The sequence below is a fragment of the Neovison vison genome, chromosome 1 (assembly GCF_020171115.1).
Source record: "Neovison vison isolate M4711 chromosome 1, ASM_NN_V1, whole genome shotgun sequence".
Taxonomy (NCBI): domain Eukaryota; kingdom Metazoa; phylum Chordata; class Mammalia; order Carnivora; family Mustelidae; genus Neogale; species Neogale vison.
This window is the reverse complement of record NC_058091.1, coordinates 139,188,519-139,204,570: the sequence shown is the minus strand read 5'-3', so window position 1 is coordinate 139,204,570 and position 16,052 is coordinate 139,188,519. Positions and strand designations below refer to the sequence as shown.

Genomic DNA, 16,052 nt, shown 5'->3' with positions numbered 1-16,052 from the left:
AGTTTCTCCCAAGCAGTGTGTGGGCAAGTTCAGCGTCCTGGTAAAAGACATGAAATGTCATGCTCACATCTTCCCTTCTTTTTTTTTCTAGAAATGTTCTTTTATGTTGTTGAATGGGATCTCCTCAAATAGAGGATTACATAACGTTCGCTGATCGCGCGTGCATGTGATAGACGAGAGAGGAGAGCCCAACGGAGAAGGGAGCGTCTACGGGCTTGGACCCGGTGCTCACTGCATCCCAGTACGGATATTGACAGGTTGGGGGTGGGGGCGGTTCTTAAGGAGAATGAACTGCAGACCCAGAAGATGTCAAGAGTCTGTTGTTCTTCACCTGCGGTGCCCGTGTTTTATCAAGGCTCTTCCCGACATGACCGTCGCAGAGGAGGGAAGATGCTGAAGCCTGGTTTACGGGGAGTGGTTTGTTACCCAGGGCGGCTCTCATTTGCAAGGCTCTCCTGTGTTCAGAAGAGTCAATGTTGGTGCTTTTGGTGTTCTTCCCCGCCCCCCCAGCCCCGCCGCCCCCCTCCCCTAGCTTCTGCTATCTGCCGTGCATATATTTCATTTGGCATTTAAGTGCACGGTTCTTAAAACTGCTGACGAATAATCTTCCTTTCACATTTTGCTGGCACCGTCGTCTCACGGCAAATGCTCTCTGCATGTTCTTGGGAAGTTGCATAATTGCAGGTACTCTCGCTTACTGTGTAGTGTGCTTGGTGACTAATGGCCTAATCAGGACTTGGAAAATATATAAACAGTTCAACAGAAGCCATTGATTCCCTGAGCTCTTTTCATCCCGACAAGGGTGAGCTAAGGGGAGTTAGAAAGACGGAGGTGTGCAGCCTTTGATGCGTGGCAGTTCACGGCGGTTCCCACAAACCCCGTGTGCTGTTGCTCATTGATGCCGGGCGTCCTGTTTCATATGCATGAGCCCGCGGTGCCAAATGGGCGTCCTAATTGGCTCTTCCTTGGTATTCCCTGATGTGGATGTCATGTGCGTTCCTACTTTTTCCCCCTTTCTTCTCCATACTCCTGAGGGGGACGGCTTTGGAGAGGCAGGCTGCCTCATCTCATGCGTTGCCCGTTGTTGTCGATCCGGGTTCTGGTTCTCTTGTCCTCAGCGGTACTGTTCCTTCCAAAACACCCTGACAAGGTGCACAGAGGTAGATATTGCAGTGGGGACAGAGTATCCCAAAGAGGACCCAGGTGTCACCCCGGAGCCCTCTCCGGTGGGGGAGGAGGAGTCATCACTGTCACGTGGGGAGCGTATTAGGTAGCCCCTAAATTCTGCATCTCGTCCCCAGCCAGTTTCTTCTCGTGCCAGATTTGCTGTCCCTTAGCTTGACCGCTGATTGAATTTCTCAATTTTTGATGACCTCGCGGAATCTCTGGAAACTAACATCTCACTGACGGAATAATTCAGAGCATCCGAAAAGAAAGAATTAATGGTGTGTTTTCTGAAATAAGACACATGTCTGTTCATTCATGAAGGATAAAAAAAAACAAAAAAGAGTTCTTTCACACGTTCCACGTCCCACATTCGTGGTAATGTCTGGACGTTTTTCTGGCTGTCTAGGAATTAGAGGGCCGCCAGGCTTCTTTCCGGAGAACAGTGAATGACCACTCACCACTGTTACTTGTTTCGCTTTTAAGTTTTAAGCTGCTGGAGCATAAGAGTGTAATGGGTTTCCCATGCCTTCCAGGACGCTGTCATCCTTCACTCTCTCGCTTGGGCGACATGCCCTCACCCTCGTGTGGGAACAGCCGTGGGCCTCTCTTCCTTGGAGGATCTGGTGAATGTCCGACACTTTCTGCTGTTCGTATCATACCCTGTTAGCTCTCCTGGAGGAATGTGTGTTTTGGAAAAGTACGGTGGTTGAGAATTTCTCCCGGAGCTCAGCATGCTGTGGTTTAGGCAGTGAAAAGAAAGGGAAAGGGGTAGAGGGAGATGTTTGGGAGCTGAAGGGCCTTTCTGGGCCTCTTGAAAGCAATACATGTTAAGGTCATCACCTTGACCCAAGGCTACCTGCAGCTCTGCTCTGTGCCCTGACCCCCACAGAAGTCATTTTGGGGGCTGCTGTCACCAGAAAAGCTGGCGTACAGAGCAGAGATGCAGGACGGCGTGCTCCCATAATTACTTAAATTCTGCATAATTTGTCAGAATTTTATTATCTGTATTATTTAAATTTTTTTAACATAGCAACCAGATTATAACTTTTTAAAGAAATTGTTTTTCAAGTTACTCTTAATACTGCTGCATTAAGAATCTGAGATACGAAGCCACAATTTCTTCAGCTACAACAATAGTAAATGTATTAATATGCATTAAGGTTAAAGAAGCTTAATATTACAACAGAACAGAGCAAGATCTGCTGGAAGGCACTAACGCTTAAGCGTTCTTCGTCTAATCCCTGCATTTAATTGCAGAGATGGAATGCTTATTTTAAGAGGTGGCTGGTTGGATGTTCCGACTTTGGTGGGTGAACCTCCGGCGAGTTCTTCCTCATTTAACTCAGTAGCTCCTGGACATCTGTGTGAAAGTTGCTGTAAAGAGTTGTATGCACAAAATCACGTTTGCAGTGTCTTACGGGAAAGCTAAGGGATTTTCAAAGCTAATTTGGATTTTATGTGACTTTTGCTTAACTTTTGAACTTAACCTTCCACATAAAAACTGTACTCTACTGTCTTTTGCTCCCTCTGTCTCTATTTTTCATCTTTTCTTTCCCTTCTCCTCTCCCTTCCTTTTTGGTGGATTAAATCCCACAGATTTTTTTTTTTCTTGCGAAATCAAAATAGTGGTGTCTACTTATATTCAAACCAGAAAATGACTAATATACTGAATATTCAAATCTCTTAGGAAAAAAATAAATAATGCAAGTATTCTGTAAAAGTCTATCTAAATTCCCTACCCTGCGTTCCTCTGTGGCTTTCTGTCTTCGGTTTCCCATTTTTAGCTGGAAACGAATACCAGCCAAAAGACAGCCAGGGTCTCTTTGCAGCAAAAGCATATCAAACCATCTGTAGATGAGAAAGGAACATTTTGGCTTCAAAGCCGCCTTCTAATATAAGATAGAATGGAGACGATCATAACTAATAGAGAATAGAAAATGGCATTGTGAATAAGAATCTGAAAATAAGATTTTCTTAAATAACCCAAGGATATCCGGTAGTTGGGTGAAGACTCCTGTGATACACATGTGTCCATTTTCTCAAAATCAGAAGGAATTAAACCAGACACCCAAGAAGTCAGATTACGAAGAAGAATGGCAAGTAAAAGATACGTCAAACACTATTGCCAGAATTTGGAAAAACGAACAAGCAATCAACATTTTGGCTCAAGCAGCAGGTCTGTTTAGGCAAACAGCCACAGATAGGTAAAAGTTACAAGAAAAAAAAAAATCTCATCGTACACCGAACGCTTTCAGATAGCCATTTGATTTTTTTTTTTTTTTTTTAGTTTTATTTGTTGAAGTCATCTCTGCACCCAATTAGGGGCACGAACTCACAGCCTTGAGGTCAAGAGGTGCATGCTCTTCCGAGCCAGCCTGGCGCCCCAACAACCATTTAATTTCTTAAAATCTCACAGGCATTTTAAAGAGAACAGTAAACACAGAAAACAGGTCGTGGTGATGGACGAAAACAGAACGAGTTAAGAGCACTTCTAGAAAACGAACAGTTACACCTGAGTTTCATCCATCATCCTTTGCAATTCTTCACAATTAGTCATCCCTCAAGAAGCAAATATAGGTGAGCATTTTAGCTGCTTCAAAGGACAAATGTTCGGGTTGAATTTCACCGAATTATAACCCTCAACAGACTGCGGTGTAAACAGGACACAGCCTTCCCTGGTGGGAGTGAAGCAGGATACAAGTAAAATGGGGAAAATAAATAAGATTTGGAGAAAAACCCTAGTATATAGAGAATTTAAAAATAGAAGACTTCCCTCCCCCTGCCCCATACCTGTATTCCAACTTGGAGCCCTCAGCCTGCAAAGTTCATGCCTTCCCAGCACTCACCACATACCTCTTGATTCACACCTCATTGCTTGTTTTCATATCTACCTCCCGGACTCAGGGTGGAAGCTTCTTTAAGGACAAGGACAAACTCTGGTTCCTTTTTACATTTCCCGTGGTGCTTTGCTCACTGCGGCCGCGCAGACATTAGTCATCGATTTAAAAAAAAAAAAGCACAGCTAGCTGGTAAGTGAAAATAAAATAAAATAGCAAAATGAGATAAACACTCAGATCTGAAATGGAACAAAATGATCGTCGATGGCTCTTGAACACAAGATCAGACGGACATGCTAGTCCAGACACTGTGATGGAATCATCGAGGCTGGTGTAAAACTTCGTCAGCTGAACATTCCATAATAGAGGCCAAAGGCATAGCTACATTTATTTAGTTAGGGAGGTGTTTCCAACCCGAAAGAATCATACTGAAATCCTTTTGTCACCATGAACAATCCACAGCAGAAAATACAATTTGTGAACTGGGAACCATGGTAAGAAACCCAAATTGATATTCTTTTCATAGAAAAAAAAAATACCTGTCTTTTCACTTGTACTGCTTCCTCTTTTATAGCCTTGGCTCCCTCTTTGCCGTTGTCTCTCATCCCACCACTAGATGAACCATATCTTGTTCATCTGTATTCTTGGGGTCTAGCACAAAGTAGGCACTCAGCAACTGTTGCAAGAAGAAATAAGATGTTTCAATTTCCCTAACAGCTCAAAGGATCTATAAAACCAGTGCTAAGATCAACAAGGGTTGGTTTCATATGCTGGTAATTGTGGGTTTGGAAATAAGGAGCTACTTTATACATTATTTTTATAGAAGTGTGTTGTATACCTGAGTAACTTTCAAAGTAAAAATTTATAGTTGTGGGATATTAAATCTGGCAGGGACTTAAAACCTGTAGCTCAATCCGCTTAAGAGCATTCCCCTGCTCTTCTCAACTAGCCATATAAAAGCATGGAGTGTGGGGTAGTAAATAATCTTTTCAGACTCTTAGCTTTGTGTATGTTTTCAGCAGATTGCAAACTCACCACACTTGCTACTTTATTGCTACTGTGGTAGAGTCATTCCTGGCCTGGGGAGGGTAGCTGGCTTGAAGACAGAGGCTCTGTGTTGTTCCCTGTCTCCATGTGCCCATTCATAATGCAGCGCTTTGGAATCTGTTACTTTTGCATGTTAGAGACAATGCCTAATGAGGGCCAAGTTCTTTCTCCCCACAACATCATCCTCATCCTCGGCAATGTGCTACACCCCAGATCTTAAATAGCATTTAAACAGCATCCGGTATCCATCCCCACTTCCCTGGAAAATGCTTTCCCCCTGTCCCTGCCCTCCTCACGTGACTGCTTGTCATGAATGCTTGAATTTCACCTCTCTGAAAAGTGTTGAGAAAGCTCTCTGTGGCTACCTCGGTTGAGTGCCCTAAGGCCAGCATCATTACAAAAAAAGTGAGTGTAGAATCTGTACTGAGTATGCTGTTTGGTTTAGGACGTTGGCTCTTCGAGCTTCAGAGTCACATGATCTTATTTTCAGGCTTTCTAAGAGTATTGTGCACTTGGATAAAGGCCTCTGAGAGAAAAACGTGAAATTCGAAAGTCTTAGGATTGATACGGTGGTCATTGATGGAGGATTAATCTACAGGGACTGCAGTTAAGTGATCAGTTAAAAAGCCATTGGTTCCATGTTCGTACTAGGGATGTGTATGCTAATGTTCCAGAAAGAACATTCTGTAGTCACTGCAGCTCCGAGATCCACCTCCGTCCAGAATTCACAGGGCCTTCCTGCGGCTCTGGCTTTCAGTTAGACTCGTGGGGATCCTGTGAATTTCACATCCCATGTTGGAAACTGTAATCTTGTTTCAGATTCCAGGAAGAACAGGATCTGTGTTTCCCATTGACTGTGTGGTTATTTTGAAATTGAAATGGCAAGTCTGAGCAGAATTAAGAATTACGTAAAACAGGATCTCTGAACATCTTTGTTGAAGTCCTTTTCTTAAAGAGACCTTGCCAAGGATATTATCTGTGTCTCTGCTAGACGGGCTTCTCATTCCCGGAGAGTGGCTATTTCCCAAGATCCGATTCCAAAACATCTGTACTGTCATCAGTCAGGCTTTCAGTCGTCTCCTATTTGATTTACACTGTGTTAAACCTTCTGATGGAAAGGACTTCTATTAATGATGTTTAGGTAGCGAAGTTGCAGAGGGCTTTAGAAAGTTACTTGTAACAGTCAAATAGCCTCTCTAGCAGCAGAATGGATTGCGAGCTCATTGGCAGGTCTGGGTTGTGGGTCATTGTGGAATAGCCATGTTTCCGTTGCCTGTGGCTGGGAATATGTGTAGCGGGGCCATTAAAAAAGCCTGTGGTTCAGTTTTGACTTAGAGCTGTTTTAAACTGCCAAACAGACTGATTCATGGCAAACTATTTGAACGAGTCCAGCTGCAATGTAAGAGTAGATGTATACACATATGCTGGGGGCTTCTCCTCCATCAGGGGGGACAGAGGGAGAGAGGAGCAGAACACTAGATAAATGAGCCTGAGACCAGTGGATCCCAGCTGGGGGGGGCACTTCCTCCCCGCTCAGGGGACATTGGGCAATGTCTGCAGCCATTCTGGGTTGTCATAAGTGGGGGACAGTGGGGTAGGTCTACTGGCATCCAGTGGGTTGAGATCAGAGATATTACTAAGTATCCCACCATGCACAGAACAAAAGAATGACCTGGCCCCAAATGTCAGTAGTGTTGGAGCTGAGAAGGTCTGGCTTCAACCCTCTCCTCTTTGTACTTTTCTAAGGTGATCCCCCAGTCTGGCGTGGGGGACGGTGAGAAGATAAGCTGCAGGGGTGAGTGGGAAGAGCTGGTTAAGTGCAGAAGTGGACAGAGGGAGTGGGGGTGTGGTTTGAAACTATTTGGGCCATAGCTCAGTTGTATGCAAGGGAGTATTTAGGATTCTGTCTTCGACGTGCTTGAGAAGACTGGAAAGTGTGTGGGCACCTGGACCAAGGCTTTCCTGTTGGAGGTAACCTGTGTGTTTATCATTTTTTTCCTCCAAAGAAACTGCATTCATTTTTTTATTGCTGCCTTGCAACAAATTAGCAAAAACTTGGTAGTGGAAGACAACACAAATTTATTGGCTTACGGTGTCATAGGTCAGAATTCCAACACAGATCTCATCAGGCTAATGTCAAAGTGTCTGCAGGGCTGCATTCCTTATGGAGACAATCTGTATCATAGCCTTTTCTGGTTCCTAGAGGCCACTTGCATTCCTTGGCGTGTGGCCTTTTTCTCCACCATCAAAGCCAGCAACACTGAGTCTCCCTGGAGTCACCTCTCTGTTGACTTTATTCTTCTGCCTCCCTCTTCTGCTCCTGAGGACCCTTACGGTTACACTAGGTCCACCTGTGTAATCAGGGTGTTCACCCCAGGGTGCTGACTGGCATCCTGTCTGTGGAGTTCCTTTTTTCTAGGCAAGGTAACATTCCCAGGTTCTGGGCATTAGTTAGGATGTGGACATTCTGGGATGCAGAACCCAATGTATTTGCCAGTACTGCATTTTGCTGACTCAAGCTAGATACATTAAGAAAAAAGGAATTATAAGAATTGTTTGAAATAGAGTAGTCTCCCCCGCCACCCTCCAATTCCTCCCCTTGTCCGTAGTTTCCCTTTCCACGGTTTCAGTTACTTGTGGTCACCTGTGGCCCAGAAACGGATGATCCTCCTGGCATACTGCTGGAAGGTCAACATTAGCTTGATACTGCATCACAATGCCGGCCCCATTTACCTCACTTCATCTCATCACGGAGGCCTTTTATCATCTCACATTATCACAAGAAGAAGATGGATACAGTACAGTAAGTTCTTTTGACAGAGAGACCACATCTCATACAAGGTAGAAGGGCCCCCAAATTGTGAACACTCCCTTGAGGACCGAGGGGATTGTGCACCACATCAGGCGTCCTGACCTTGCAGGGTGGCTCCAGAAAGACAAGCCCCCTAAAGTTCAGGTTTTGGACATCAGTGGGGATTAACCCAGGAGAATTATCGAACTATAAGAAATGGAGATCCTATTCTTTAAAGACGTATGTGCAAACGCACTCGCCCTGAGATCCAACACAAATTCACCAGATGGAAAAGCATCTAGACCAGAAGTGAAGGAGACCCACTTGCTAACATTAAAGCTGCTGCTGGAGAGGCAGGAACCTGCAGGAACTATATCTGGGGTGTGGAAATGCTGGTGGACAATGTTTTTGCAAGCTCATTCTAACTTGCTGGTGAAGGAGCCAACAGGCACCATTTTTGGTGCCCTTCCTGTAGCCTGCCAGAGCCGGAGGGTGTCCTCTGCCTACACCACAACATAACCAAGCTGGGTGAATGCTCCATGCTCCGCCTACCCTCTGCAACACAGGAGCTGTTACAAGGCTAGGCTTACACCCTGAGCCCCACCCAATCTGTGTAGGTGTTGAACCAAAACCGGTGGGATAAGTGCCCAAGCTCTGCCTACCCCATGTCATGGGTGAGCCACAACCAGGCTGGTGAGCACCCTGAGCCCTGCCCTCTCTTCATAGCAGCCAGGCCATAATCAGTCTGGTTGGCCACTCTGAGCCTGGCGCACCCAGCCCAGACACAGAACTGCAACTTGGACAGAGAAGTGGCTTGAGCCCCATTTTCCCTGCATAGTGACTCAGCTGCATTTGGGCCAGGTGAGTACCCCAAGCCCTGCCCTCCTGAAGCAGTGGGTGGGCTATCGTTGAGCAGGCAGTTGCCTAAGTCATAGTCAATGGGCACACGCAGCACGCATGAAGAATGACTATAGAGCACCTGGGTCTGGTAGCCAGAGAAGACTGAACTTTTGGGTCACAGGGAACAGCCACTACACAGGGCCACCCCAAGACTGAGGGAGGTAGTCATTTCTCCTAATACACACAAACACAGAGAGATAGGGAAAATGAGGAGACAGAAGAATGTGTTCCAGTCCAATGAACAAGACAAATCCCCAGAAAAAAACCATAATGAAATGGAAGTAAACAGTCTACCTAATAAAGAGTTCAAAGTAATGGTCGTAAAAATGCTCCCTGATCTTAGAAGAAGAATGGATGAACATGGCAAGAACTCCAACAAAGAGGTAGAAAATAGAGGTAGAAGTTGAAACTGAACTGAAGAATACATTAGAGGGTTCAGCAATAGCATGGATGAAATAGTAGCATGGATCAGTGAGCTGGAAGAAAAAGTAATGGAAAATACCCAAGCAGAGAGAGAAAAAAGAAAAAAAAAAACCAAAACCCAAGCAGAGAGAAAAAAAACAAGAATTAAAGAAATGAGGATATCTTAAGGGACCTGTGGGGCATGATCAAGTGGAATAACATTTGCATTATAGGACTCCCAAAGGAAGAAGAAAGAGAGAAAGGGCCAGGAAACTTTTTGAAGAACTAATGCCTGAAAACTTCCCTAGTCTGGAGAAGGAAGCACACATTTAGGTCCAGGAGGTCCAGGGAGTTCCAAATAAGATGAACACAAAGAGAAACACCGTAGGACACATTCTAATTAAAATAGTAAAAGTTAAGAGTAAACAGAGAATCTTAAAAACAGGAATAAAAGCAAACTACTATATACAAAGGAAACCCCATAAGGCTATAAAGCAGGTTTTTGTAGCAAAAATTTTACGGGCCAGAAAGGAATGGTGTGACATATTCCAAGTGCTAAAAGGAAAAAACTGCAAACCAAGAAGTCTCTACCTGGCAAGGTTATCATTCAGAATTAAAGGAGAGACTAGCAGTTTTCAAGATAAGCGAAAACTAAAGGCATTCATCACCACTGAACTAGCCTTGCAAGAAATGGTAAAGACACTTCTCAGAGTTAAAAAGAAGAGGCACTAATGATTAGTAATAAATAAGAAAACATACTAGAGTAAAAATCTTACAGGAAAAAGTAAATTAATAAAAGTTAATGGATCAGGGGTGCCTGGGTGGCTCAGTAGGTTAAAGCCTCTGCCTTCAGCCTAGGTCATGGTCTCAGGGTCCTTGGGATCGAGCCCCACATCGGGCTCTCTGCTCAGCAGAGAACCTGCTTTCTCCTCTCTCTCTGCCTGCCTCTCTGACTACTTGTAATCTCTATCTATCAAATAAATAAAATCTTAAAAAAAAGGTAATGGATCAACCACTTATAAAGCAAGTATGAAGGATAAAAGACAAAAGCAGCAAAATTAATAAAAATACAGTAATAATTAAAGGATACATAAAATAAAAATGTAATATGTGTCATCAAAAATATAAAATATGGAGGGTGGGGTAAAAATATGACTTTGAAATGTGTTCACACTTAAGTTCCTATCAAAGTAAAAGACTGTTACATACATAAAATTTTCTGTGTGAACATCAGTGTAACTACAAAGAAAAAACTACAATAAATATGCAAAAGCAAAAAAAAAGAAAGAAAGAAAGAAAAAGAAAAAAAGAAAAGAAAGAAAGAGAAAAAGAAAGGAACAGAATAACAAAAACAACCAGAAAACAGTTACCAAAATGGCAGTAAGTACTACTTATTACATTAAATAGAAATGGACTAAATTCTTCAATCAGAAGACATAGTATGGCTGAGTGGATTAAAAAAAAAAAAAGGCCCTTCTATAGGCTGCTTATAAAAGATTCACTTCAATCCTAAAGACACTCACAGACTAAAAGTGAAGGGATGAATATATCATGCAAAAGGAAAAGAAAAGAAAGCTGAGGTAGCAATACTTTTGTCAGACAGAATAGACTTTATAACAAAGAGTATAACAAAAGACAAAGAAGGGTATTACATAATGATAAAGGGGGTCCAACAAGAAGATTAAAACATTTGTAGACATTTATGTACCCAATACAGGAGCACCTAAGTATCAGTAACTAAGCAAATGTTAACAGAAATAATGGGAGAAATAGGTAGCAATACAATAATTGTAGGGACTTTAATACCCATGTACATTGATCCATAGATCATCAAAACAGAAAATCTAAATAAAGAAACATTGACCTTAAAAGAATAGATTATACCAGTCAGATGGACTCAATAGATTTTTTACAGAACATTCCATCCCCAAATAGCAGAATACACATTCTTCTCAAGTGCACATGGGACATTCTTCAGGTTAGATCACATGTTAGGCCACCAAATATATCTCAATAAATTTAAGAAGATTAAAATCATATCAAATACCTTTTCTGACCACAATGTATGAAACTGGGAATTAATTATACAAAGAAAACTGGAAAAAACATATGTCTATCAGCATGCTGTTAAACAACCAATTGATGAACAAAGAAATCAAAGAGGAAGTAAAAAAAATATTTTAGACAAATGAAAATGGAAACATAACATTCCAAAATCTTTGAGATGGAGCAAAAGCAGTTCTAAGAAGGAAGTTCATAGTGATACAGGCTTCCCTAAAGAAATAAGAAAAATCTCAAATAAACAATGCAACTTTACATTAAAAAAAATAGAAAAAGAGCAAAGGGTCATGTACCATGACTAACTGGAATTTATTCGAGGAATGCAAGGATGATTTGACACCTACTAATCAATCAGCATGGTAAACCATGTTTATGAAACACAGGATAAAAATTGTATGATAATCTCAATAGATGTAGAAAAAACATTTGACAAAATTCAGCATTCTTGTATGATTAAAAACTGCCAATAAAGCAGGCATAGAGGGAATGTGCCTCATCAAAATAAAGGCCATATATGACAGACCCACAGCTGACATCATACTCCGTGGTGAAAAGCTGAAAGCTTTTCCTCTTAGAAGAGGAACAAGACAAAGGTGCCTGCTGTAGCAGGCAGAGTGCTGGATCTGAAGTTCTCAGTTTCAGCAACTCAGTGATGCTGGGGTACCAGGAACAGGCTTAGTGGTTCCCTAAAAGGGATAGGACCTCAGAGTCTTTCTCACCATGCAGCATGACATCACTGCTTTTTCCTTTTGATCCTGTAGCTGACCCCTTCTTGGTTAGGGGTCATAGCACGTGGCTCCTTCAGCTTCACTTGGGGGGGGTCTGAGGTGTCAGGTCCTTGGGTGTGTGGGGGCCACTGATGTAAATGTGGAGGGAGGCAAGAAGGAAGTGTTCGTTTAGAGCTGCCCTAGTGTATAATGTGAAAGGCAGTTTAAAAAAAATTATCAGCCTAAGGTAGCTCACTTCAGATTTTTTATTTGACATAGTATTAGAGATCCTAGTGACAGCAATAAGGCAAGAAAAAGAAATAAAAAACATCCAAATTGGAAAGGAAGAAATAAAACTCTTGCTATTTACAAATGACATGATACTGTATATAAAAAACCCTAAAGCTTCCACCAAAAAACCGTTAAAACTAGTGCATGAATTCAGTAAAGTTGCAGAACACAAAATTAATAAACAGAAGTCTGTTGTGTATCAATATATTTATAATGAACTGTCAGAAAGAGGAATCAAGAAAATAATCCCATTTATAATTGTATAAGAAAGAGTAAAATACCTAATGAGCACTATGTGTTATATGTAAGCAATGAATCATGAAATTCTACTCCTGAAACCAATATTACACTACAAACTAGAATTAAAACACTGTATATGGGGCATCTGGGTGGCTCAGTGAGTTAAAGCCTCTGCCTTCGGCTCAGGTCATGGTCTCAGGGTCCTGGGATCGAGCCCTGCTCGGGCTTTCTGCTTTGCAGGGAGCCTGCTTCCCCGCCCCCTCTCTGCCTGCCTCTCTGCCTACTTGTGATCTTTGTCTGTCAAATAAATAAATAAAAAATTAAAAAAAAAAATAAAACGCTGTATGTTAACTAACTAGAAATAAAAACTTTTAAAACAAATTTTAAAAAATACCTAGGAATAAATTTAACCAATTACTCTAAAAACTCTAAAAGTTCTAAGCACTGATGAAAGAAATTGGAGGTGGCACAGAGAAATGGAAAAACACTTCAGGCTCATGCTCATGGATTGGAAGAATGAATACTTCTAAAATGTCTATACGACCCAAAGCAATCTACAGATTCAGTACAATTTCTATCAACATAGAGGTGGGGTGGATGGTTGGAACAGGTGAAGGGGATTAAGTGATACAAACTTACGGTTATAAATAAATCACAGGTATATAATATACAGCAGAGGAGAAATAGTTAATAATACTGTAATAAGTTTGTTTTGCAACAGATGGTAACTAGACCTGTTGTGGTGAGAATTTCCTAATGTAGAAAAATAGTGCATCCCTGTCTTCTGTAACTAAAAGTATATCATCTTATGTGTTCATTCTACTTAATACAAATCAACAAGTTTCATCATAGGTATGTAGTTATGGGGAAAAAACGTAGTAAATATAGGGTTTGATATTGTCTGTGGTTTTAGGCATCCACTTGGGGTCTAGGAGTGTATCCCCAATGAATAAGGGGGGACTACGGACATCCTCTTTTCAGTGGTGTATTTTCACTGTTTTATTATTTATTTATTTGTTTGTTTATTTTTAATATTTTTATTTATTTGACAGGAAGAGATCACAAGTAGGCAGAAAGGCAGGCAGAGAGAGAGGAGGAAGCAGGCTCCCCGCTGAGTAGAGAGTCTGATGTGGGGCTTGATCCCAGGACCCTGGGACCATGACCTGAGCCGAAGGCAGAGGCTTTAATCCACTGAGCCACCCAGGCACCCCAGTTTCACTGTTTTAGAAGCAGTTTTCCTTATAGTCATTATAAGGTGACACAAACATTTGGAGGATATTGAAGGATAATTCTTTAAATTGGCAAAGACACATTATAATAAAAGAGAAAAGGAGAGGGAAGCAGGTAGGGAAGGACGCTACAGGCCAGAGGTTTGAAAACTTACATGGGTAGCCAGTCCTCACTTGGGGGTAAGGGGAGAGCTTGTTGAAAATTCAGATTCCTGGGCCCGGGGAGCCGATGAAGTACGTTGGTGTTGGGCCCAGGGGATTTATTTCTTGTGATCTACTCTCCTGTGATGCATTTAGTGTTAAAGGTTCTTGGATCACATTTTGAGAAACAAATGTGAATAACTATTTTTTTTTTAAGATTTTATTTTTTGACAGAGATCACAAGCAGGCAGAGAAGAAGGCAGACAGAGAGAGAAGAGAAAGTAGGCTCCCTGTGGAGCAGAGAGCCCAATGTGGGACTCGATCCCAGGACTCTAGGATCATGACCTGAGCTGAAGGCAGGGGCTTTAACCCATTGAGCCACCCAGGTGCCCGTGAATAACTATTTTAAAGCAAACGTGTGTTTTAATAATTCAGCAAAATGAAATCATTGCATAATATTGATGTTAGGGGACAGAATAAATAAGTATAATTATTGGCATTCTTGACACTTCAGTTACATTGATGGGCATGTGATTTGGCTTTGGCAGATTTAAATTCTTATTTAAAAAATATTTATTTATCAGAAAGAGAGTGAGAGGGAGTGAGCAGAAGCAGAGAGAGCAGCAGAGGGAGAGGGAGAAGCAGACCCCCTGCCGAGCAAGGAGCCTGTTGCAGGACTCAATCCCAGGACCCTGGGTTCATGGCCTGAGCTGAAGGTAGGCGTTTAGCCGACTGAGCCACCCAGGCATTCCTCTAAATCCTTATTGTATTAAGCCATATTTATATTCAAAATACATAATGATTTTGACCCTTGATTGTTCTTGTTAAGACTGTCATCTTTTCTGTGTGATTTTTATGTTGCTGTAAACACCACTTTGGCTTCCGAATGTTTAAGGAGAACTAATGACTCTTGGGGGTGTCGATGAGTCCCTGAGTCCTTTTTAAACCAGTTACAAACAGACTATCATTCTGAGTTTGTTGGGGGTCACATTTGTGAACTTTTTAACACACAGAAGTTGCCCCATAAATGCTAGTTTGAGGGACAGCCCAATCGTTTGAGCTCGTCCTGGGACTTTCATTTTCGGACTGGAAACAGGAGTTCAGAATGGCCATCCATCTAATGCTGAAGGCTACCCACCTGCCCTAAGGAACCTTCCCTGAGACCCTTTCCTCTTGGGCCATTTGTGTACATGCTGTCTTCCCAGATAGAGGCTAAACTTCCCAAGGGCGTGTGGATCTGAGAAGGTTTCCTCTACTTCAGATGAGCGCCTGGCAGAATTTCCTTACAAAGCACCCTAAGAAGTGTGTCAGTGACTTGACTCACCTCCCCTGACGAGGATGGCAGCATCTTACAGGTTTTCGGATATTGTTCCTCACTTGCTTTAGAAATTGAAAAACTTTGCGGTGACTTTTTGTCGCATCAGCTCTAAGAATTTTGATTTACTGAGCTTTTTAAAGTCAATGATATCACAATATCAAAAAATGAGCTGGAGCGAATCTCCTTGAAGGAGAGGAGGGGTGATTCGCGAGCTGGGTGATATGTTCCACATGTCACAACATCCACGCGAAATGTGAGGTGGGGTTGTTGGCGTGGGGTTGTGCGGAGAAGCCATTGTTGTACGTTACTTGGTAGAATTCATATTCATATCTTGTCAGTTTACACTGAGCCAGAGATTTAAAATAACATTTGTTTCTGTTTTAGTAACTGCTTAAGAAAAAAAATCCCAGATCATTATGTTTTCATTTTCTTTAACTTGACTTCTGGTAGTGTTTTTAATACGTGGCCTTTCAAGCAGTAATGAAACGTATCAGTGCAACTTGGCATTGCCTAACAGGACATGCTTCTAGGATTATTCTTAATGATTAAAAGTCAAATTGAGTTTAAAAATTAAAAAAAAAAAAAGAAAGAAAGAACTTGACCTAAAATCTAGATGAGCCAAGAAAACCCAGAGGGGGGTGGGAAATCTGTGAATGAAACATTGGTTCTTGGCCTTTTATGTATCCTTCACATCTGTGTTCTCCAGATCTCTTCTTAACTGCACATTCACAGCCAAAGGGGAAGGGCGGTGGGGATCACCAAGTGTGATTTACTGATGCGTGGTTCATAGACCCCCTCCTTCTTCAGAGATACCTTGCAGGGTGCTGTAGTTATCCACAGTTTCGGGGTCTGTTGGGGGTTGCAGTCACGAGATCTGTTGGGGGCCACTCTGGAGAGCTAGTTGGAGGACCCAGAGAGCAG

The 16,052-nt window shown here is 42.2% G+C and overlaps 1 protein-coding gene across 2 annotated transcripts in view; it reads left to right on the top strand.

The window, feature by feature from the left end:
* Nucleotides 1-205: 205 nt before the first annotated feature.
* The window catches only part of ATXN1 (ataxin 1), a 317,212-nt gene continuing 301,365 nt past the window's right edge, over nucleotides 206-16,052 (top strand). The window contains exon 1 of one of the 2 annotated variants that reach the window (XM_044259362.1): nucleotides 206-241. The gene's annotated coding sequence lies outside the window, so the exon portion shown is untranslated. The remainder of the gene's footprint in view (nucleotides 242-16,052) is intronic. The other variant, XM_044259353.1, reaches the window with a different exon arrangement.